Raw genomic sequence first — 24,097 nt, 5'->3', positions numbered from 1 at the left:
ATTCAGAAGCAGTATACCACCGGACAAGAAATGTTTAATTTTTAAAAAAAATTTTTAAAATTGCATTTTTGTACTGCCTAGTGTAGAAATCTCTGGGCGGTGTACAGATTAAAATATAAAACAAAACATTTAAAATGAATTTAAAAACAGATCAAAATCCCAATAAAAACACCCGTTAAAATTTAAAATTTTCAATCAATCAACAAATATGTATATGCCGCTTTTTCAACAAAAGTTTCCAAAGCGGTTTACGCAGAGAAATAATAAATAAATAAGATGGATCCCTGTCCCCGAAGGGCTCCCAATCTAAAAAGAAGCATAAGAGAGACACCAGCCACAGTCACTGGAGAGGTGTTGTGCTGGGGGTGGAGAGGGCCAGTTACTCTCCCCCTGCTAAAGAAAGAGAATCACCACATTAAAAAGGTGCCTCTTTGCCAATTTAGCAGGGGAGTTAGCACCAATATCTGGTTGATTGATTGACTGACTCACTGATTAAGTGCCATCAATCTAGTGACCACGTAGAGAGATTCTCTCCAGGATGATTTGCCTTCAACTTGGCCTTGAAGGTCTCTCCGTGGTGCATTCGTGGCTGTCGTCATCGAGACCACTACAATATCTAGACTGCTAAAATGGAACCTCCACCTTCAGCAGCAGTATACCCCTGAACACAAGACGCTGGGGATGATCCACGGGGTTGGAGGGGTTGGGGGGTGGAATTACTCCCTCCATGCTGTGCTTGAGGCAAGCCACACTCCTGGCTGTGTCCGGTGATGTTTACAACACCCCAGATCTCAAGTAGCTGCTGATGAGCAGGTGGTGAGCTGAGCTCCTCCCAGGTTGCAAAGGGGAGTTTCACTGGCGATGACAGACATGGAGACGGCAACCTTTCCCTCTCCCTCTGCCTCTCTCCTTTTCGCAGGGCAAAAGAGTTCCATTGCAGGAGCTGTGGGGTTAGGCACACAGGCATCACAAATGCCCGTCCGAGAATTTAGCAGTTGTGTCAGGCTGCTGTGAAATGTATAAAACGTGTCACGTGGGACAGAGGCGGCGGCCACCTTATACTGAGTCAGACCACCGAGCTTGGTATGATCTACTCTGACAGGCAGCAGATCGACAAGATTTCAGGCAGGGGTCTTAATTCCCAGCTGTCAATCAATCATTCTTATGGTCTTGGACCAGCACAGCCAGCCCTACCTGGAGACGCTGCCTGGGCCTGAAGCTGGAACTTTGGTCCTCCAGCTGTGGTCAGACTACGGCTCCCGTCATCCCCGGCTATTGGCCACTGCAGCTGACAATGTTTCGCCCTTCCCAAATTTTGCAGAAGGTGTCGATTTGAATGGGTTTTCAAAACCTGAATTCGAACGCCGGGTAGAAATTGTCAAAAACAAATAGACACAAACACACACTCTTCGCCCTCCTGTATGTGGTCATGCTGGCCAGCTGTTTCCTGTGGCAGTGAGTTCCAGGGGTTGTTTGTATCCATTGCCTGGCCTGGCCTCCAGCGGAGACAGGGGACTGGGTCTGAGGGCCAGTTCCTGGCAAATTGCTGTGGTTCCCTATCACCCAGGCCCTGATGCTGTTGCTAGGAGCGCAGTCTGCCATTTATTTATATTCATTATTACTTTATTGAAGTTATTTCAAGTTTGCCCATCACTGCCCCTGGCTCAAAACAAAACAAAACAAAAACCCTGCTCTTTTTTGGTATATTGTTTTGACAATGGCCTGGTTTCTTCTGTTTTTCTTCTGTATTTGTTTTGTGTTGTGAGCCCAGCTTGGGTTGCTTTCTTCCAAAACAGAAAAACAAAATATAAATATTGAAGAACTAGTCGGTGAGGCCCAAGTCATTTCGTGTGTTCTTTCACTTCTAGGAAAGCTCAGCTAATTAAATACACGTAACAGAATGTCCTGTTAAGGTGCTTACAAAATGTGTTATCTGTAGGTAATCAAGGGAAACATTCTTCAAATTATCTAATTTGAAGAAATGACAGAATCTATTCCAAAAATTACCCACATTTCCCCAAAATGTCACCTTGCACATGCTAGCGTAAAAAGTCATGCCTTCGGCTAATTTAAAGGGCAGGACTGTGCATGCAACATTTGTTATCGGTCGGTAATCAGGAAGGAAGAGAGTCAGAATTGCTTTTAAAATGTCCTTGGATGGTTCACTGTGTAAATACAAAAAGTAGCGCATTGAGCGCCTCCCTGCGGCAGGATGGCGCATGCAAAACGTGGGGTCTACTCTGCAAGCAGCATGGCCCGATTTCGCCCAAACAACCCGCTCTGCAAAGCGACCCCACTCAGCGCCCAAAGCAAACACAGAGCCATTCTGCCGGCCTGGCTGCCTTCTGCGCAGGCGCTGGCTCTTGAAGCATTGGGGGGGGGGCGTAGGGGGTGTCAGTCTGGGGGTAGGAGCGCCTCTGACCTGCTCGGTTCCTATGGGGAGTGACAGTGGCCGGGGGGGGGGGGGGGTTGGAGCCATCCTCCCTTTCGGGGGTGTGTGTGTGTGTGGAGCCAGGATTCCTGGGTTCTTCCCGTGAGGGCAAAAGTGGGCGTAAGCGCCGGACTCCTGGGTTCCCTTCGAGCGGGAGGAGGGGCGAGTACCGCCTGGGTTTGGGGTCTCTGCTGATCTCGGCACCCAGAGGTTGAGCCAGAACTCCTGGGTTCTGGAGCGGACCGTGGGGACTCCTCGTGAGCTTAAAAATAAAAATAAAAATGGGGGGGGGGAGTTGTGATGTCTTTAAAAACGGGTGTTGTGTGTCAACCTCTCTGAGTCCGGTTTAAGGGGAAATGCGAACGCCAAAGTAAAAGGGGAAAAGGCAGCAGGTGAAAATCCTGACCCTGCTGCTCCTCTCTGGGAGCTGAATCGTGATGACCCCACAGACTGCGCTCAAGGCTGCCTTTCGCGGGAAAGAAGAGGACTGTGCTGGGGGCGAACCTCGAGGCTGACCCCGATGGTCAGCGCTGCCCAATGCGTCACCTGGTGTGTCTCTGCCTGTGGGCTGCCAAGTGGGGCTTTGGTGTGCTAGGGGTCCCCAGACGCGGTCAGACTACAACGCCCATCATCCCTGCTGTGGTGGCCTGGTGGGGGTGGGGGTGATGGGAGTTGTAGTCCAGCCACATCGGGGCTAACCTCTGGCTGCATGCAGGTGATCTTGTTCTCTTAGGAGGAGCTGGGGAAATAGACGGTCCGGAGATCTCCTGGGGATTGCTTTGGGGACTGTGGAAGTTGGTCCACCGTCCTGGGTCCTTCGGGAGGGAGGTGGCCTCTGTGACCGAGGAGTGTCTGGCCGCTGGGGTGGGTCAAAGTGAGTGGAAGCCCAGCGATTTGGGATTCAGGGAGTTAAGCAGCAGGCGCCCACCTGAAACCTTGGCGCGCTGCTGCCGGTCAGGGTTGGCAGTATTGAGCTTGAGGCTCCAATGGTCGGACACGGCAGGAGGCAGCTTCCGGTGTTCCTGTGAGCTGGGCCTTCTTTGGAGTTGAGCGTGCTGGGCATGGACTCCGGGGTTCTTGGCAAAATTCGGGGGCGGGGGGGGGGCTTCAGTGGCGATCGCTAAAAGATGAACGTCCTGCTTCTCAACGCAAATGTTCCCGAAACGGTTGACCCCAAGGGGTTCCCTGCTGGGTTCCTTCACCTGGATGATGGGAATTTGGAGCCTTCTGCGTGCCACCGGGCAGGGGCTCTTCCCACAGCAGATTCCCCATCCCTCCAGGGGGAATATCTTGCAGGGCTCACACATGGAGTCTCCCATCCCAAGGCCAACCAGGGCAGACCCTGCTTAGCAAAGGGGGTAGGCCATGCTGGCTGCCACAGGACCAGCTCTCCTCCCACCAGGAGTGGGAAGCCAGGGGAAGATGCCAGGCAAGAATAGATGTATATTTGGTCCAAACCTTCTGCTGCCTTCTACTGAGTCAGACCCTTGGTCCACCTCGCTTAGCGTTGTCAACACTGATTGGCAGTGGCGCGCCAGGATTTCACGCAGGGGGCTTTCTCCACCCCGCCTGGAGCGGTCCTTGAACCCAGGACAAAAGGACATAAGAGCAGCCCTGCTGGATCAGGCCCCCCAAGGAAGCCCATCTAGTCCAGCCTCCTGTTTCACACAGTGGCCCACCAGATGCAGGAGTTGAAAGGGGCCGGCCCTCCCTCCTGCTGCTGTGACTCCCTTGCAACTGGGATCCAGAGGCATCCTGCCTTGGAGGCTGGAGGTGGCCTATTGCCCTCCGACTAGTAGCCCTTGATAGACCTCTCCTCCCCTCTTAAAGCCATCCAGGTTGTTGACTGTCACCCCATCTTGTGGCAGAGAATTCCACAGAGAATTCCACCTTCTGTATGCTCATCACAGAGTGTGAGAATTGGAAGGGTGACTCCTCACTTCTCTCTCAGCCTAACCTACTTCACAGGGTTGTTGTGAAAGAGAAACTCAAGGATGTAGGACACCGCTCTGGGCTCCTTGGAGGAAGAGCGGGATATAAATGTAACAATAATAATAACAATAACAAGGGACCTTGAACGTCTTTTGAGGGCAGGAATCCGCTACAGCCTCTCTAACAGGTGGCCATCCAGCCTCTGTTTGAAAACCTCCAGCCCCCCCCGCCCCCACTGCATGAGGCAGACTGTTCCACAGGCCAACGGCTTTTTCAGTTTGGAAATGCTTCCAAATGTCTATCCTAAACCTACTTCCTGGCCATTTCGACTCATCGGTTCCGTGCCTCAGGAGCAACCGAAAACACGTCTTAGGTTGGGCGACAGCTGTTCATGGCGATGGAACCTGCTCGTTTAAAGGCAGTCTACCTTGCGGGGGACTCCCAACAGCGAGGGAAGGGTCCTGCGCATGGCCCTTCTCCTTGGCGGCCCTTCAGATGCTTGAAGACTGTTCTCGCCTCCCCTTTCCGTCCTTTCTTCTCCGGGCTAAAGCGACCCGGCCTCTTCAGCCATTGCTCACACGAAATACAGGGTCTTCCTTGCTTCTTAGCGCCTGGAAACTTCGGGAGTGAGACCTCCGCTCCTGGCCTGGGGCTGCAGAAAGTGATACCGGAGCCAGTTCTCGTTAGGACGAAGCAATCAGCAGAAAATCTCCAGGCTGCCAGGAAGGAACTGCTGCCTCTCCCCCCCCCCCAACACTGTGGGGATTTTTAACATTAGCCCGTTTCTTGCTGCTCCAAAAGTCTTTGCTTTTGAAACGCAGTCGGCCCACTGGGCACCTGGGCAGGCTGGACAGGAGACGCAATTTGCAGACTTCTGGACCAGCCGGCTGCAAGACTGAAAACCTGGCTGCTGTTTCAGGTTAAAGCCAGCTTGAGCTGCTGGCCATTCAAAAGGAGCTTTTTGGCTGGGCTGGGCCCCTTCTGGCTTCTGATCGGGTCCCTTTCCGGCAGACGGCGGGGGGGGGGGTCTTCAATGCCCCAGAATCCTCACTGGGTCTGCAGAAATAAAGAGAAAGATGGTTAATGATGGTTTTCTTCTTCTTCTTTTATTGCATTACATTTTTACTGTATTATTTCTCTTTCCTTAGAGCGGGGGTCCCTCGATGCTGTTGAATTCCCAACTCTCGGCTACAACAGTCGCCTCAGCATCGTCGGGGGGACCCAGCTCGAGAATCCGTATTCTAAAGTTTCAGGCCAAACCGCTGTGCAGACCTTTGTGGCGCTGTGTAATAATCCTGCTTTGTAGATTGTTGGATTAATTGTGTTTTCTCATTCATGTTCATTCGCTGGGCTTGTGTACCGTTTTACTGGTGGGTGGTGTGTCTGATCTGTGTGTTTTTAGATTGACCCCACCTCTTTTGCATCTAATCTGATCAAATGCGACTTAAATCAGTAGAGACCGGTTTGTCAATGGCGACTCGCCTATGGCGAGTGGTGAATTCTCTCCTGGTGACCACACATGGCATAGTTTATAAGCCGAAAGAGAGCTGGTTGCACATGTGCATCCGGGTTTGCAGCATACGTGGCTTCTCTTGCCTTGTGTGGGCAGGCGTCTTGATGGGCCTCTTGCCCAATCTGAAGTGTATGTGCCATGGCTTCCAGCCTTCTGCGTTGGCACCGAAGTGGCTCTTTGAACCGACAGAAACTTGCTTCCAAGGGCACACAGCTTAGATTGCACCGTAAATGAATGAGCTTCTGTTCTCAGATCTGTGTAAATCTGCATCGGAGCGATCCGGCAATTCGGAAGTAAAAAAAACGTTATTCTCGTCGTCGGGCGACATTCAGGTCTGTATCGCGGGAGAGGCGTTTCCTCCTGTGTCTCTGAGACACTTAAACTTGCTTAACTGGTGTACTGTCCTTGCACTCTCCTAGGTCTGCACAGCTTTGGCCTCTTTCAGTCTGATCTTGGAGAGGCTGCCAGGGAGGGAACTTGGAACCTGCAGATGCTCTTCCCAGAGCGGCTCCATCCCGCGCTCACTCATGTAGTCTCCCATCCAAATGTAAACCAGGGTGGACCCTACTTAGCAAAGGGGCCCATTCATACTTGCTACTACCAGGCCATCTCTGCTCCCTATAGTTTTGGCAGGGAGGTGCAAATCTGTTTTTAGACATTCCAGGGTGACAGGGTGCCTTGGATTAGACATGTACCCCGTTTTGCGTTGTTTATTTAAAATGTTTCTACCCCACCCCTTCGTTGTAATACTTCCCCGGGTCAGCTCACAAAATGAGTAAAGCAGAGAAAATGTGAGCGCCAGTGTGGACTAGTGGTTAGCAGTGTTCCCTCTCACGGGGATTCCCTGATGTTGTGGACTACAACTCCCAGGGTCTATGGCTTTGGCTTGGGGATTATGGGAGTTGTAGTCGTCAACATCTGGGAACCCCTGTTATTTATTTGATTTATTTCCTCCCCTTCCAAAAATGGCTCGGGGCAGTTTACACCAAAATTTTAAAAAAGTGTTAGGGGGTATTGGGCCAGGACCAGGGTGACCCGGAATCAAACCCCCCGGGGGGCTCAGCCAAGAAACTCACTCAGCGACTCTGAACCAGTGGCTTCTCTCTCGGCCTAGCCTACCTCTCAGGGTCGTTGTGAGCACAACCGCAGCGCTGGGCTCGGTCTCTCCCTCCCTCCTGCAGCGTGACGGGACGGGCGTGGTCAGCGGCCAAGCGGGTCCTGGGCGGCCTGGCTTCCTCCCTCTCCACCGGCCTCTCCGGGGGCGTCTTCTTCCTCCAGTTCCTGCAATGGCGGTACTCCGCGGAGAACCAGGAGAGCATCCAGGCCCTGCCGGCCCTGCCCGCCCCGCCTCCCCCCACCCGCCTGGGCCACGGGGCTGGCTCCCCGCTCCTGCCCCGGCTCTGCCGCAAGATCCGCACCAAGGACACCGCCCTCTCCGCCTCCGGCTTCGGCTTCTGCTACCCCTGCGCCTACGGCTACGTGAAGCGTCGCCAGCGGTGCCCCGTCACGGGCCACGCCACAGAACTCCAGCACCTGGTCAAACTGGACACGCCTGGAAACTCACTGGCGCCACACGGCTTGGGTCCCCATGGCTTGTGGGACTACGACTCCCATCACCCCCTGCCGCCGCGGCTGCAGTGGGGCGTGATGGGGCTTGTAGTCCAGCCCCACATTGGGGAACTTCTGCTCCACAGAGACACAGTGTTGTGCTTTGTGGCAGTCAGTTGCCAGAATACCTGACCTCTGAGACCCTGGATGGGCATCATACTCCCTGCACGAAAGGGAGCCAAGCGCCGACCACTAAGAATTCTCCCGTTAGCTCACGCGGCTGATTATCCCCAGCAGCTGGGAGCAGAGGGAGGTCAGCCGAGTGAGAGACCCATAGGTTGGGGCTGCACAACTGGCATCGGAATCCCGCTGGTTTGGGACTCCCGTCATCCCCAGCCACAGTGGCCCAAAGGGATGATGGGAGTTGTAGTCCAACGTCTGGAGACTGGAGACGTCTGGCCTGGAGGGCCGGCCACAACCATCCCTGTTGGTTTCCCTACCACACCCTCGCCAAATGACCCCCGACAAATCCCAGAGGGGTTGGAGGGAGTGTTTCCAAAGGCCAAAGCTCTCTTGGAGTGACACGACATCTCTGCAGCCTTCCGTTTTTTTAGAAAAAATAAAGGGGCGCGATGTACGAACGCCCCCCCCGTTGCCCGGCTGTTTGGGTTCTATGAACGCATCATCACTGGAACAAGGGACTGCCAAGTATAGAATGTATTAAAAACGGCTTGATCAAGAGCGCGATCCTTGTGCTCCGAATATTTCGACATACGTTTGTTTGGTCCCCATCACCAGCACTTAAGAACTTCATTCCTTAGCTGGAAAACCTCTCCTCCCTCTGTGCCCAAAGGGTGCCAATTTCAGGTCAATCTCAGGTCAGTCTCAAGGAAACTTCCTTTCCCATCTTCTAAATGTCCCAATTCATTCAAAAAGGTGGGGACTGTTTCTCCCCCTGCCCCCCCCCCTGCACCTTGCAGGCAATAGGGAAAGAGAACTTGGTGAGCTATTTCCCAAGCTCTCAAAATATCCCTCCGCGATCTCTGTCGTTTTCCAACGAAAAATAACGGGGGAGCCATTTCCCACTGGTCCCAGCAGACGGGGGTGCTTTTTCTTGGTGCTAGGAGGGCCGTTTAAGAGAAGGAGCCCTCTCTTAAGGGGGAAAGCGCTGGGAAAGACGACGACGGAGATTTATATACAACGATGTATATTTATATACCACTTTTCAACCCAAGTTCCCAAAGTGGTTTACATAGGTATAAATAAATCAAGAGGGTCCCCTGTCCCGAAAGGGCTCACAATCTAAAAAGCGAATATAAGACAGACCCCAGCAACAGCCACTGGAGGGATGCTGTGCTGGGGTCGGAGAGGGCCAGTTGCTCTCCCCCTGTAAAATAAAGAGAATTGCCACTCTTAAAAGGTGCCTCTTGGCTCAGTTAGCAGGGGCCTTTCCCAGCACTCCCAAGAGGTTGCAGGGGCTTAAGAGGGCTCCGTTTCCCTTAAAGGAGCCCAGGCGCTGGGCAAAGCGTAACACGGCATGGGGTCAGGCAGGGTCCCCTCTAACGGAAAATCCCAGATGTTGTTGACCACAACTCCCAGCATCCTCAGCCAAAGCCCACTGCAGCTAGGGATTCTGGGAGCTGTAGTCAGCGTCATCTGGGATTCCCTCTGACAGAGAACCTAGCTTTGACCCAAGCATCACACAGGCCCAACAGGCAATTCGCCAGGGGGAGCGCTCTTTGGGCTGATGGGGACAGCCACTGGCCCCCAGACCTCCCAACGAAGAAGTCTGACGCAGCTGAAGGAGCAATGTGTCTGCAGAGGGTTCGACTGCAGGTGCATGCTGTGATTGCGTGGAGGGATCTCCGGAGCCTGTCCTGGGCCCAGTGCAAGCACTTCCATGGAGCTCTGCAAGCAGTTTATGGACATCCGAAGAGCCCTGCTGCCGGATCAGGCCCAAGGAGGAGGCCCATCTAGTCCAGCATCCTGATTCACACAGTGGCCCACCAGAGGCCTCGAGGAAGCCCACAGGCAAGAGCTGGAAGGGGCAGGCCCTCCCTCCTGCGGCTGCTGCCCTGCAACTGGGATTCGGAGGCATCTTCCCTCTATTGATTGAATTCCGATACCGCCTAATATAGAATTCTCTAGGTAGTGTACAAATGAAAACAGGACACAAAGTATATCACTTAAAATTCACAAAGCAGATAAAAATCACAATAGAGAAAAATACATTCTTAGCTATCTATTTTATCTATTAAAACATATTATTTATCTAAGAGAAGAAGAAGACGACCAGCAGCAAGGTGGGTGGACTCGATGAGGACAGCCATGAATGCAGCACCAGGAGACCTTAAAAGCCAAGTTGATCATCCTGGAGAGACTCTCTCTGTGTGGTTGCTCAGAATCGACACCGACTTGACGGCACTTAATCAATCAATCAATCAAAAACACATTAAGATTTAAATTTCAATTAAAAGCCTGGGAAAATAGGAATTTCCTTTGCAAATATCCCTTTGCAAGTACATAAAGGAATTTCCTTTGCAGACCCCTGCTAACTTGGTGAAGAGGCACCTTTTAATGTGGTGATTCTTTTATTTAGCAGGGGGAGAGCAACTGGCCCTACCCGCCCCCAGCACAGCATCCCTCCAGTGACTGTTGCTGGTGTCTGTCTTATGTTTCTTTTTAGATTGTGAGCCCTTTGGGGACAGGGAGCCATCTTCTTTATTTGTTATTTCTCTGTGCAAAGCGCCCTGAGCCATTTTTGGAAGGGCGGTCTAGAAATCGAATACATACATAAATAAATGTAACTCCCCCAGAGCAAAAGGAGACACTTCTGAGCTGCTTTTCTACACATAAGGCATAGCACACACCTTTGGGCGCCCACAGTGAGGCTAGGCTTTTTAAGCACTGGTGGGTTAGTGGTACGGGACGTCGAGGAGGAATCATGCAAACCGCTAAGACTGCTCAGCATTCTAGGTTACCGAGTCGTTGTATGGTTTCACGCGTCAACGTTTGCAGAAAACCCTCACCTGTTAAAAGAAAGAAAGGAAAGGAAAGAGAGATCGTGGTTACTAATCACAAAGGAAGGCCAGCCCGGTTTTTACACAATGCACGTCTCGGTGAGCTCAAAGCTCCTTTGCAGCTCTGGAATTAGGAGGCGGCCTCAGACAGATCCTGGGTCCATCGCGCTCAGGATTGTCTGCCTTGGCTGGCAGCAGCTTCTCCAAGGTTGCAAGCAGGGGTCTTTCGCAGGGATTGCGCCTGGGACCTTCTGCGTGCAAAACAAATGCTCCATCCCGAAAGGTGGCAGGCATTAGTATCCCATCCAGGCCCTGAGCACAGAGAGTCCTGCTTAGCTTCAATCAGGTGGTGTTTCATAGCTCCTTCCCTCACACAGACAAGGAAATCTGATGGAGATTTAATGACGGGAGGAGAGCTGGTCTTGTGGGAGCCAGCATGAGTGGTCCCCTTTGCTAAGCAGGGTCTGCCTTGGTTGACACTTGGATGGGAGACTACATGTGAGCACTGAAAGAGATTCCCCTTCGGGAATGGGGCCAGAACTCTGGGAAGAGCCCCTTCCTGCTTGTATGCAGGAAGGTGCCAAGTTCCCTCCCTGGCTGGGAGAGACTCCTGCCGGCCATCTTAGAGAAGCCGCTGCCAGTCTGGGTAGACAATCCTGAGCTAGATGGACCCAGGGTCTGACTCGGTATAGGGCAGCTTCTTCTATTCCTAAAAGTCTATTCAGCAACAACTCCATTTTCTCCTTCCCCTTCCCCTCCCTTTCCTTTTCTCACTCCCCTGCCCCATCGCACAGGATGCCCACCCCTCCCCAGATAAATGTCCAAACAAACAGCAAAAGATTCCTGGACAGGTGCCTGTATGGTGAGCCCTTCGGCCCTGGCAGTCATTTTACCCCAAACTAGCAGCAGTCCAGCCTCAACCCCCAAGGGGTCAGCGGCAACCAGCCCTCCGCGGCCAGTGGGCAATCCAGGCGCTCCCCATCCCCGGAGCAGAGAGGGCCCCCTGCACCAACCGGCTCGGAGAGAAGATGACCTGATCACGTCCTGGTCAGAGTCCCAACCGCAGTCGGGGCAATACCAGGCCAGACTAGACTTCGCTCATCATGGCCGATCCCACAGGCGGGTCTCGCACACACACCCCAGCCGTTGTTCGCCCCACGGCAATGCAGCCAAACCTTCTTTCCTTCTTTCCAGCTTGACTTGAAAATGGGGTGACTCGAGAGAGAGAATCCATGCTGGACATGGCCGTGGCCAATACCCGGAAGTTTTCCACACGGGGCTTGCCTTCTATCTCGCATCTCTGGGACGGAGGGGGGGTGTTCATATATCGGCCAGTTTTACCCCGACGTTGATTCTCACGCTAGAGTGTAACCTGATTTATATCTGGTGCGGGGGATTCGCTTTTTGTGTCAGGTGTTGGAGGTAACTTTGAGTTTTCAGCAAGGCCTTGCAGAAAACTTGTGGTAAAGCCTGCTGTGTGGAGAACCTCTGGGGGCGGGAGGGAGGGAGAGAGAGAGAGAGCTACACCAGTTTCCCCAATTTTTGCAGTGGGGAAAAAAATGTTAAAAGATGCAAAACAACACAGCATTCATAAAACCAGGGGTTCCCAGGGTTGATAAAATCTGATGGGTTTTTTGTTTGTTTGTTTGTTTGTTTTAAACCCTTCAAAACCAGGTTTTTAATCAATTAAATTGGATTTTAATTCTTTTTTAATCATTAAAAAAAGCACCTAGGTCAAAGAGATGATCAGGAATATTAATCATAACTTCTCGTTATATTTGATGAACATGTTAGCAGCAGTATATGGGAATGAGAGATAAGAGACTGGATCAGTCCTACTCTGCAGGTGGTGTGCATGCAGCACACACAAACCAGTGCTGGATCAATGAATACAGAGAGAATTGGGGTGGATGTAGTAGATCTGGGAGAGGAGGAGGAGGAGTCTGGATATAAAAGCAGGAGGAAGGGGAGGGGTAGAAAGTGAAACCGAAAGTGAACAGACCACACCCAAGCCAAACAGGGGAAACTTTTTCTGAGTGTATCTTCCACTGTAGAAGGGAAACACCCATCATGGCAGGAGGGAATCAAGAGACCCCATTTGGGAAAACAATATTGTAATGACGTTTCTGTACCTGTAATACGAGAGTGCAAAATGCACACCGTGCAACAATGAAATGAAAGGCCTGGTTGCCTGAAAGAAACAGCATTCATTTTATTTAACACTTCTGTTCTGCTCTTCCTCCAAGGAGCCCAGAGTACATAGTTCAGTTTCTCCTCCCCACAACCCTGTGAAGTAGCTTAGGCTGAGAGAGAAGTGACTGGCCTAGAGTCACCCAGCTAGTCTCATGGCTGAATGGGGATTTGAACAATGGGGATTTGAACTCAGGTCTCCCCGGTCCTAGTCCAGCACTCTCACCATTACACCACGCTGGTACTCTGAACATCACACACAGGGGACATGAGAAGTGTGTACCTACCTTCTGAAAATGAAACCCCCTTGGCTGGAGACATGGAAGCTGCCACATACGGAGTCAGACCCTTGGTCCATCTATCTCAGGATTGCCTACCCAGACTGGCAGCGGCTTCTCCAAGATTGCAGGCAGGAATGTCTCTCAGCCTGTCTTGCAGATGGAACCTTCATGCATGCAAGCAGGCAGGCAGGCAGGCAGGCAGGTGCTCTCCCCAGAGCGGATTCCCCATCTCCTAAGGGGAACATCTGACAGTGCTCACACATGTGGTCTCCCATTCAAATACAAACCAGGGTGGACCCTGCTTAGCAAAGGGGCCCATTCGTGTACCCTGGGGTTTGAGCTCACTTGGCATCCCCAGGCAGGGCTAAGAGCGACTGTAACCTTGGAGAAGCTGCTGCCAGTCTGTGAGGACAACACTGAGCTAGATGGACCAAGGGTCTGACTCGGTAGAGAGCAGCTTCCTATGCAGTTATTTTGCTTTGCATTATTTTTAATGCATTTACATTTAACAATAATAATAATAATTCCTTGACCCTTCCCCCATGCATCAACACTGGGTATCTCCTCTTTTTTAAAGGCACGCTTGTTTTCCTCGCTTTCTCTCCACCCTTTTCCGCACAAACTTACCTCTTGGCTCAAAGAAGCTCCGCGCACCGCCCTCTCGGCTTCCGCCCTCTCTCCGCTCTCAGCCAATCGCAGCTCCGGAGGCCTGGTCACGTGGTGAACAAGAACAGCCAATGGCCGCCCCCGGTGCCTCGGCCGCGTGTGGAACTTTCACTCTCATGTTTGCCTGGGATCTAGAGGAATAAGGCAGGAGCGCGCTACGCCCGAAACACTCCCGGCTCCCAATCGAACGCTGGCCACTGGCCAGATCGTGCAGAGTACGGAGCAAGTCCAGTTGGGGGAATCCGTTTTACCCGGCCTGATCCATCCCTGCCTGTGCATGGAGGGCGTTGCCCGTGGCCACGATCCCGTGGAAGCCGGAAATGTCGCTGCAAAGCCAGTAGCTCTTTTGCCAACTCATTCTTGGACTGTGCGCGCTGGACAGAGAGAGGTGGGCAAACTCAGGCCGATCCCTGCTGGCCCAGGGTTGAGCGGCTGGGGGCTGCCTCCAGGCTGTGCTGCTTGCCACACACACACAAATGAGCAGAAGCGTGTCATCCTGTGGAGTTTTCTCGTTGTAAAATGAAGGTGGCAGGCAAGAACGCAGTAGGTGAGCATACAGGGGTCTCATGCAGATGATGCAGTAGCTATTAATAATTATACTTCTATTAAAGATCATCACTCTGCAGTGTGACAGCAGTTGCTGGAAACATCTGTCTTGGCTTTATTTCTTGTGGCTTGGCTTGATCTAAAGACCTGGGAAATTCCTGGGGATGTGACGGGGTGGGGGTGGGAGGAAGGAGAAACCACCAATTTTGGAATTATTGGCAGGAGAATATGGCAGAGGAGGTTGGAAGAGGCAGGTGGTGGGGAAAGAAGAGCTCTCTTGTGGAGGGACGGTGAAGGTCCTGAATTTTGTGGGGTGAAACGTGTCTTTCTTTACAAATGGGTCCATCTCAGCCACGGAAACTTGTAGGAGTGTCTTAATCCAGGGGTGCATAACTCAAATGCCCCAGTGGGCTGAAACCAGCCGTGACTTGGCCTGTGGGGGCCGAGGCCAAAATTAAAACAACAAAAGCATTTAAATGTGCAGCTCTTAGTCTTCTTAACACATTTCCTATAATTAGAAGTGACTTCAGTCCGACTGGAATAATTCTAGAGCAAGGTTTGACAAATCCCAGGCGCCAGGCATCCAGGGCGCCTAGAAATTTAACCGTGGTGCCTCGTTTAGGATATCCAGAGAGAGACTCATTCAATAAAACCGTGATTGGTCCCAGGAGGCCCTGTTTCTGTTCCAGTGCTTGCAAAGGGCATAAAGGGAAGCCAAGCTCCTCTCCCCTCCGCAATGTCCATCACTAAGTCTGGTCATTTGGGCTGGCTCCTAAATCTTTGGGCTGGCTCCTAGATCCAGAGAAAATTAGTCAAGACCTGCTTTGCTCCCCCTTCCCCCTGATTGTCCCCCAGTTTCTTCTTCTGTGTGCAACGCTTTCTGTTCTTGATAAATTCCGTATATTCAGCAGTATCTTCAGTCTGGTTTTGGAAAGGGTCCTTGTGGAACTATTTGGGAGAGGCTTTCCAAGGTCACTGCAAAGTTGCAGTTCTTAGAATCACCCGGGTTCTGCGGACTGTAGCTGTACAGCATCAGGAAATAGGAATACGACAAATATTGATACCCCGCTTCTCAAGAAAAGTCCCCCAAGTGGTTTGCATCAATATAAATACATGATTAAAATGGGTCCCTGTCCCCAAAGGGCTCACAGTCTAAGATGGACACCAGCAACAGCCTTCAGTGGGTGGCAGCCATTGAAGTGACATTGCGGTAATTCCAGGCAATGTGCATGAAATCCCAGAAGCGGAGAGTCTTAGAAAAAGCTGGGCGGGTCTGGCAATATAAGCAGGTGAGTCATTTACCGTAAGATGTGAAGAGAGTGGATAGAGAGACTGTTCTCCCTCTCTCACAACACTAGAACCAGGGATCATGCCATGAAATGGAAGGTGGGGAAATTTAGGAAGGACCTTTTCACGCACTGCAGAATCAACCTGTGGAATTCTGTGCCACTGGATGTGGTGAGGACCACTAGCTTGGGTGGCTTTAAGAGTGGCTTAGACCAATTCACAGAGGACAGCTCTATCAAGGGCTACTAGTCTGGTGGCTGTGGGCCACCTCCAGCCTCAGAGGTAGGCAAGGTGCCTCTGAATACTCCTTGCAGGGGAGCAACATGGCAGGAGAGAAGGCATGGCCCCCCCTCTTGCCTGTGGGCTTCTCAGAGGCCCCTGGTAGGAGGAGGCTGGGCTAAATTGGCCTTGCGCCTGATCCAGCAGGGTTGTTGCTATGTTCGTAGGAGAACCTTTGGCTCCTCAAGCACCCTCTGCTTTCACAATATTTCTTCTCTTTGGCTTTCCCCACAGCATTGCTCTTGCACCTGACCACATTTCTCTCCCCTCGTAGTGCTGGAAATGTCCAGGAAGATTCAAAAGCCTTTCCGGGGCCAGGCCTGGAGCGTTGAAGAGACCTTGGATCTTCTGGCCATCTGGGGCAAGGAGGTCATCCAGGATCAGCTCGGCAGCTGCCATCCCAATATCGAGGTCATCAAGCACATTGCTGGTAAAATGGCCGAACGGGGCCATCAACGCAATGCTGAGCAGAGCCGGTCAAAGACCAAGTGCTCGAGGCAGCAGTGTAAGAACTCAGACTCTGGGAAAGGCTGCAAGCATGATAAACAGCTGCGCGAGATTCTCAAGAGGGATCCGAGTGCGCCATCCAAACCGGCCGTCACTCCCAGCCTGGAAGCCCAACGCTCACCGATCGCAGAGCCTGGACCACAGGAGCGGTTCACCCCTGCCCGGGTCACCGTCAGCATGGATCTTCCCTCCAGAGCCAAAGGTCTCACGGGGGCTGCTGCTTCAGCTTCCGACTAGGCTTTCTGTCTGTGTGCCCACCTCTGGGCTTCAGCAAACCATCTTAGTTTTCTGACACAGAAAGTCACAGGAACAGCGGAAGCTGCCTTCTGCTGTGTCAGGCCCTTGCTCTGCCTAGCTCTACAGGATTGTCTTCACAGACTGGCAGCGGCTTCTCCTCCAAGGCTGCAGGCAGGCAGGACTCTCTCTCGGCCCTCTCTTGGAGATGCTGCCAAGGAGGGAACTTGGGACCTTCTGCAAACAAGCACGCAGATGCTCTTCCCAAAGGGGCCGCGTCCCCTCAGGGGAATCTCTCCCGGTGCTCACACATGGAGTCTCCCATTCAAAGGCAACCCAGGGTGGACCCTGCTTAGCAAAGGGGACAGCTCATGCTTGCTCCCACAGGTCCAGTTCTCCTCCCTGATTTATGCTCCAGACCTTGAGCTGGACGGGACTACTGGACATGTTGCTCAAGGCACATGCAATGGACTGCCCCCCTCTTTGCTGGCCCCACTGATGGATGGGGGCCAGCATGAGTGAGAGGAGGTCCTCCATCAAGGCCATGCCCCCCCCCCGGCTGGCCCCACCACTGCCTCCTCGGCACGGCTCTCTTTCTGGTCCCTACCAGCCTCATCCACTGAGGCATGCGAAACGGCATGGAGTGTGCCCAGCTGGCTGGGTTATCAACAGTGTTCCCTGTACCGGGGGTTTCCCAGAGGTTGACTACAACTCCCATGATCCCCCAGGGTGAGGGTTCCTTTTGCAGCTGGGGATGCTGGGAGTTGTAGCCAGCCACCTCTGGGATTCCCTGTTCCAAGGAACACTGGGTCCCAGAAGCCTTCCCAGACGGCAGGCTTCACCACGAGTTCGAAGCGGCCCAAAAAACCGGATGCAAAAAGTGGATTTTCTTATCCTGGATATACAGGTGAAACTCGGAAAATGAGAATATTACATGGAACCAAGAAGACAAGGATTGTAGAATAGAACAATACCGGACCTCCGAAAAGTAGACAGTGTTCTGTGCTTGATTGGCCAGCAAACCCGCCTGGCCTGACCCCATAGAGAATCTATGGGGCATTGCCCTAACCTATGAAGCCCGGAACGGCTTAGGCCCTGGGCGTTTAAGAGAACGTCTTCTTGGTCATGGACCCCACCGCCCACTGAAGTCGTCTGGAGAGGTCCGTCTGCAGCTGCCACCGGCTCGTCTGGTGGCCACTCAGGGACGGGCCTTCTTCTCCGTCGCTGCCCCGAGGCTTTGGATCGCGCTCCCTTTGTGAAATCAGAGCCTCCCCGTCTCTGACAACTTTGTAAAAGTCTTTGAAGACACATCTGTCCACCCAGGCTTTGAGCCGGTATTGTTTCGATGGTGTAAATGTTGTTTTTAGAATATTGTTTTAAAATTCTAAATTGTTGTTCCGGATTTCTTGGTTTCGTTTTTAACTAGATGATTGACTTTTGTTTCTATCTTGTTGTAAACCGCCCAGAGACGTAAATTTTGGGCGGTATAAACATATGTCAAATAAAATAAATAATAATGGCTGGGACACCCACAGGCTCTATCCCGGGCGACCGAGGGCAAGGCTACTGTCGCTTGCTCCCGACTGTTCCCAATATACGAACAAAATGCTAGGCAGTCCATCCTAGCGGCCCCATAATTTGCATCATCTTCTTGTTTTGTTCTACCCTATCCTGGTCTTGGACCGTAATAAAGACGCCTTGAGTTTGGTCGGAGAAGGCCGAGGCGAGCGGAGGAGGCCGGCGGGAGACCCACATTCCTCTCTGCAGGGAGCGCCTGTGCTCCCTGGGCTGGCTCTGGAAGCGTTTGTCTCCTTCCACGCGCAGCTTCCGGAGGTCCCGGCGAAAGGCTGCCTAGAAGTCTGGGAGAGAAACAGGGAGTGCATTCGGCAAGGGCCTCTTTGACTGTCCAGGAGGCGTCGGGGTCGAGCTGGGGGGAAGGGGGCCCCTGCCGGGCGCAGAGGACATCCTGGACCACCAACCCGACAGGGCCGTGTGAGAAGACGCGAGCCCCCTCGGCTCTCCACAGAGGGGGCCCGACGCCCCACGTCTCTTCCTTGCAGCAAGGCCAGTTCCAGCAGGAGTCGCTCCGGCCAGCCGGCCGGCGTCTGGCCTTGGACTTCCCTGCCCCTGTCCTGGGTCCAGCCTCTGGCATAGGAGCTCGGAGCTCGGGTCCTTCCCAAAGAGCTGCTCCCTGCGTGCGGGGTTTCTTCAGGCGGACCTCTGTGCAGTGCATCCTTCCCCTCTCGCCCCCCGGCCAGGAGGTCCCCACATCCGACTCTGTGCCCGGCTCCTGCAGGGGTGCCCTGCCTTTGAGCCCACGAGTGCTTCTGGGCATCTGTCTGTGCGCCCTCCATTCTGGAGTCTCTGGAAGGAAGCCCGTAAACCGTGGCTGCAGGCTGTGGCCCCAGTTCCCTGCCTCCAGGGCGGTGGTTGAAGCGAGACAGCAACAGCCTCCCCAGCATCTGGACTGGTCCCCGAGAGAAGCCTGGATCACTCCGGAGCAGAGCAGGACAACTGATGGCCTGTCCGTTGCCAGTCTCAATGGTGTGCCCAAATACCAGGCAGTGGCAGATATACAGCGAGTGTTTCGGGGGGTGAAGGGAAGGGGGGGGCGCCGGTGGTGACCACAAGTGATGGGTTTGGCCAGTGGCCAAGCCAGCATTTGTGGCCCTCGGATGATGTGGCTAGCAGCAGATGTCGTCCTTTCCCAGTGGGGAGCAGACCCGACCCCCCCCCCGAGCCCAAGGTGGGGCCAGTCTACTGGCGCTCCCCCCCCACACATCTCTGCTTGGCCATCCACTCTGGTCTCCTGGAAGTCCAGCAGCAGCAGCAGCAGCAGCATCCACCTTGGGGCAGATTTGTTCTTAAATCGGGCAGACTGGGATCCCCGCGTGGGCGGGGAGGGGGGTATGGAGCCCGTTCCCTGCGTGCCAGTTCCCTAGGTAAACTCTCCGGGCCTCCAGAGGTGCCACTGCAGCCAGGACAGGAGGACAGCCCCACTGCGCCAGGCACCAGGAGGCCTCCTGTTGCCCACAGTGGCCCCCCAGATGCCTCGGGGAAGCCCACGGGCCAGAGAGGAGAGCAGGCCCTCTCATCTCCTGCTGGGGCTCCCTTGCAACTGGGATTCGTAGGCACTCTGCCGCGGAGGCTGGAGGGGGCCTCTAGCCCCCAGACTAGCAGCCACGGTGGTAGCCCTGCCCTCCAACAGTGGGGCTGGTTCTCAGCAGCCAAACAGCACCAGAGCGTGGGAGTCGCTTCCTCCGCGGTTAGAGTGGCCCACATTTCATAGCCAGAATGAGGGGTGTGTGTGTGTTATCATGGATGGATCGGTGATGGAAGGATGTGCTATGGAATCAATGAGGGGGGCAAATGCTGTCCCTCTAGGGTCCAACATCTCATCCCTGAAATGAGGGACATCCTGTGTCATGGGGGGGCAGAGGCATAACTAGGGAAAACAGCGCCCGGGGCAAGCACTGAAATTGCACCCCCCCGCGGCCCCCCCCAGCATACATCTGACTGACACACGTTTCAGAAAACTTTTATTTTAAAAATTTAAAAGATTACAAAAATCACCAAAAATTTCAAAATGCGATAAATAACCAAAAATGCGATAAATAACCAAAAAGGCGATAAATAACTCATTTTTTTAAAAGAACAAACTAGGATTTGTAAAGGAATTTAAAAACCTAACTAATTAACATCTGAAGCATCATTTACTGCTTTTTTTCTGCATAGGCTTTATTTAAAGATATTATTTTACAAATTAAGGAGAATATATATCTCTCATATATCTCTCATGCCAACCTTTAGTTAAAGAAATGAGACCATGCTTTAGCATCATGGGCATGTGGGAACCAATCTGGCAAGGTACTAAAAAGCCCCTGTGAGGTACAAGCATCCTCACTCCTACATAATATACAAGGTACAAATTGTCTTGATGACTAAAAGGTGTTACTCAGCTTCTTATTGGTTTGTTGGTTTTAGTTGTTTGGGGGCAAAAAAAAAAAACCACCCTCTCCTATGTGAATGTATTATTTGTACATTTCTCTGTCTAGATAAACTGTTTGTATAAGCAATATACAGAAAGACGTTCTCTCCTGGCAAAGCAGAAATGTGGCAACATTTTCTCCTTACACAACCTAGTATCATTGAGAAAAAAACACACACACATGAAACCAACACATGCACAAATTATATTGTTCCCACTGTAGTTTGAACCCAGATTATCCTTGTTATCTCTCTCTCCCATCCTGCAAAAAATAGGTATGACGCCTCTAATCACAACACTGTCATAATTTCAAGTATGTTTGTGATGCTAACATGAGCCAAATGGTGAGCAAAATGAGGTAACTTTAAAAAAGAAAAAAAGAAATCCAGCTCCTTAAAATATTGGGACTCAGCTCTCTATTTTGGAGCTGTAATAAGCACTTTTATCAATTTGAAAAACTTAAGAAAAAGCAGGTGAAATGTGCTTTTCAGAAGGGGCCTTGCAGGATGGAATCCATGAAATGCCTGGTGGTAGATTAGCAAGACACATGAACGTATGAGATACAAAAAGCATGTGGCGCCATGTAAATTTGTTTACAAGCAATGAAATTAATTTTACAACTTGTCAGACTGTCAAGGGTATAGAAACCCCCAAAAGAGGCTCTCAATTTTTAATGTAATAGTTGTATGGCTGTATTGCACGTATCCTCCCCTTAACTTCGTAGAGCATTGATTGAACAAATGACAGATCCACATTTGCATGTGTACAGACTCATCCTCTATCCACACATCTTCGGATGCAGCCTACAAAACTGTGTCTTTGCAGACCTGCATTACAGACCATGCAATGCACATATTTGCCTTTGGACACCTGACAACCTGCTTGCAATTGTTCTCCCAGTACTCAAGCCCTACCACCAATCCTCTCTACAGTTTCAGCCCTGCCTTACCCATCTTCTCATGTCAAGCTATCTCTAATCAGTTCTTAACAGAAATGCGGGAAAAGTCTCATTGGGCTTTGAGATTTGCAGCCCGATCCTGTGCATGTTTATTTAACCCACAGAACCCAGTGGGACTTTCCCCCCAATTGCAATTATGCGTCCAGACTGAAGTGGCAGTCCTGTGCCCACTTGCTTTGAAAGAAGCACCACTGAGTTCTGTGGGAGTTGCCTCAGTGCAATGGGATGGTGCCTTTGGAGAAGTCCGGCCGAGGGAAGTATAGGCGCTCCTCTCTTTCAGAAGGCTGAATTGCAGTGAAGAATGCCTCAAAAGACTTTCCCTAAAGGGCTTCATGTTTGCATAACAAGCAGCATCTACTGATTTAATGCCTCGCTGGATGGTGTATCAGCTCCTGCCGAAAGATTTCTCTGGCTTCCTTCCTTCCTTCGCCGAATGGCCGCCCCTCCCCTCCCCTCCCCGCCCCTCGCAGCAGGCTCTTCAATGAGTGAGGAGCGTTCTTCTTCAGAAGGGAGAGGAAGGGGAGGAAGAGGACGAGGCAGCCAAACCAGAAGGCAGCGCGGGGCCCTTTTTCTTGGAAAAGTGGGGGAGGGAGGGAAAGAGTGAGAGGAAGAGGAGGCAACAGAAGGCGGCGCCCCCCCCAAGTGCATCGGAGGAACCAAATCCGGCCCACCCCCGGCCAGCCAGGTGCAATGCCAAGCCCGCCCCCGCCCGCCCGCCCGAGTTCACTGGACATCAACCACACACCTTGTCCTGGCTGGTGCTTTATGTTGCTGTTGCCGGCCGTTAACGGAAGCGAATCCCCCGAGTGCCTCAAGCTGCAAGCAGAAACGCTCCTCCTCCGAGTCCGACTCCCGGCCTCATGGCGAGCTGGGAGAAGGGTTAGGGTTAGGGTCAGGGTCAGGGTCAGGGTCAGGGTCAGGGTCAGGGTCAGGGTTAGGGCCAGGGCCAGGGCCAGGGTTAGGGTTAGGGTTAGGGTTAGGGTTAGGGTTAGGGTCAGGGTCAGGGTCAGGGTCAGGGTCAGGGTCAGGGTCAGGGTCAGGGTCAGGGTTAGGGTTAGGGTTAGGGTTAGGGTCAGGGTCAGGGTCAGGGTCAGGGTCAGGGTCAGGGTCAGGGTCAGGGTTAGGGTTAGGGTTAGGGTTAGGGTTAGGGTCAGGGTCAGGGTCAGGGTCAGGGTCAGGGTCAGGGTTAGGGTTAGGGTTAGGGTTAGGGTTAGGGTCAGGGTCAGGGTCAGGGTCAGGGTCAGGGTCAGGGTCACGGTCAGGGTCAGGGTCAGGGTCAGGGTCAGGGTCAGGGTCAGGGTCAGGGTTAGGGTTAGGGCTAGGGCTAGGGCTAGGGCTAGGGCTAGGGCTAGGGCTAGGGTTAGGGTTAGGGTTAGGGTTAGGGTTAGGGCTAGGGCTAGGGCTAGGGCTAGGGCTAGGGCTAGGGCTAGGGCTAGGGCTAGGGTTAGGGCTAGGGTTAGGACTAGGGTTAGGGTTAGGGTTAGGGTTAGGGTTAGGGTTAGGGTTAGGGTTAGGGTTAGGGTTAGGGCTTGGGCTAGGGCTAGGGCTAGGGCTAGGGCTAGGGCTAGGTCTAGGGCTAGGGCTAGGGCTAGGGCTAGGGCTAGGGCTAGGGCTAGGGTTAGGGTTAGGGTTAGGGTTAGGGTTAGGGTTAGGGTTAGGGTTAGGGTTAGCGGTTAGGGTTAGGGTTAGGGTTAGGGTTAGGGTTAGGGTTAGAGCGTTTTTAGCCACCCCCCGGAAAGGCGTTTTTAGCCACCCCCCGGAGAGGCGTTTTTAGCCACCCCCCAGAGAGGCGTTTTTAGCCAGCCCCCGGAGAGGCGTTTTTATTCACTCCCCGGAGAGGCGTTTTTAACCACCCCGCGTAGAGGCGTTTTTAGCCACCCCCCAGAGAAGCGTTTTTAGCCACCCCCCGGAGAGGCGTTTTTAGCCACACTGTGGAGAGGCATTTTTAGCCCCCCCCTGGAGAGGCGTTTTTAGCCACCCCGCGGAGACGCGTTATTAGCCACAACCGGAGAGGCGTTTTTAGCCACCCCCCGGAGAGGCGTTTTTAGCCACCCCGCGGAGACGCGTTTTTAGCCACCCCCCGGAGAGGCGTTTTTAGCCACCCCCCGGAGAGTCGTTTTTAGCCACCCCGCAAAAGTGGCGTTTTTAGCCACCCCCCGGAGAGGCGTTTTTAGCCACCCCCTGGAGAGGCGTTCTTAGCCACCCCCCGTAGAGGCGTTTTTAGCCACCCCCCAGAGAGGCGTTTTTAGCCACCCCGCGGAGACGCGTTTTTAGCGACCCCCCGGAGAGGAGTTTTTAGCCACCCCGCGGAGAGTCGTTTTTAGCCACCCCCCGGAGAGGCATTTTTAGCCACCCCCCAGAGATGAGTTTTTAGCCACCCCCCGAGTATGATTTTTAACCACCCCCCGGAGAGGCGTTTTTAGCCACCCCGCGGAGAGGCTTTTTTAGCCACACTGTGGAGAGGCATTTTTAGCCACCCCCTGGATAGGCGTTTTTAGCCACCCCGCGGTGAGGCGTTATTAGCCACCCCGGAGAGGCGTTTTTAGCCACCCCCCGGAGAGGCGTTTTTAGCCACCCCCTGGAGACGAGTTTTTAGCCACCCCCCGGAGTGGCGTTTTTAGCCACCCCGCGGAGAGGCGTTTTTAGCCACCCCCCAGATAGGCGTTTTTAGCCACCCCCCGGAGAGGCGTTTTTAGCCATCCCCCGAGTATGATTTT

At 52.9% G+C, this 24,097-nt stretch overlaps 1 long non-coding RNA gene and 1 other non-coding gene across 4 annotated transcripts; both read right to left on the bottom strand.

Annotated features, from left to right (window-relative positions):
- Positions 1–8,859: 8,859 nt before the first annotated feature.
- Positions 8,860–13,606, bottom strand: LOC128346880 (uncharacterized). Of its 3 annotated transcripts, XR_008317261.1 has the most exons (4): positions 13,543–13,586; positions 12,577–12,635; positions 10,295–10,453; positions 8,860–9,848 (listed from the first exon to the last, which is right to left on the bottom strand). It is a non-coding gene; the product is annotated as an uncharacterized LOC128346880 (long non-coding RNA). The 3 variants fall into 3 exon arrangements; XR_008317262.1 differs by lacking the exon at positions 12,577–12,635 and having other exon boundaries at positions 13,543–13,606; XR_008317263.1 differs by lacking the exons at positions 12,577–12,635; positions 13,543–13,586 and adding an exon at positions 11,703–11,826.
- LOC128348414 (Z30 small nucleolar RNA) lies at positions 11,458–11,553 on the bottom strand. Its single transcript, XR_008318137.1, has one exon. It is a non-coding gene; the product is annotated as a Z30 small nucleolar RNA (small nucleolar RNA).
- Positions 13,607–24,097: the final 10,491 nt, after the last annotated feature.

This window comes from Hemicordylus capensis, chromosome 2 (genome assembly GCF_027244095.1).
Source record: "Hemicordylus capensis ecotype Gifberg chromosome 2, rHemCap1.1.pri, whole genome shotgun sequence".
Taxonomy (NCBI): Eukaryota; Metazoa; Chordata; class Lepidosauria; order Squamata; family Cordylidae; genus Hemicordylus; species Hemicordylus capensis.
The sequence above is the reverse complement of the archived record's forward strand: the minus strand, read 5'-3'. Positions and strand labels throughout refer to the sequence as shown.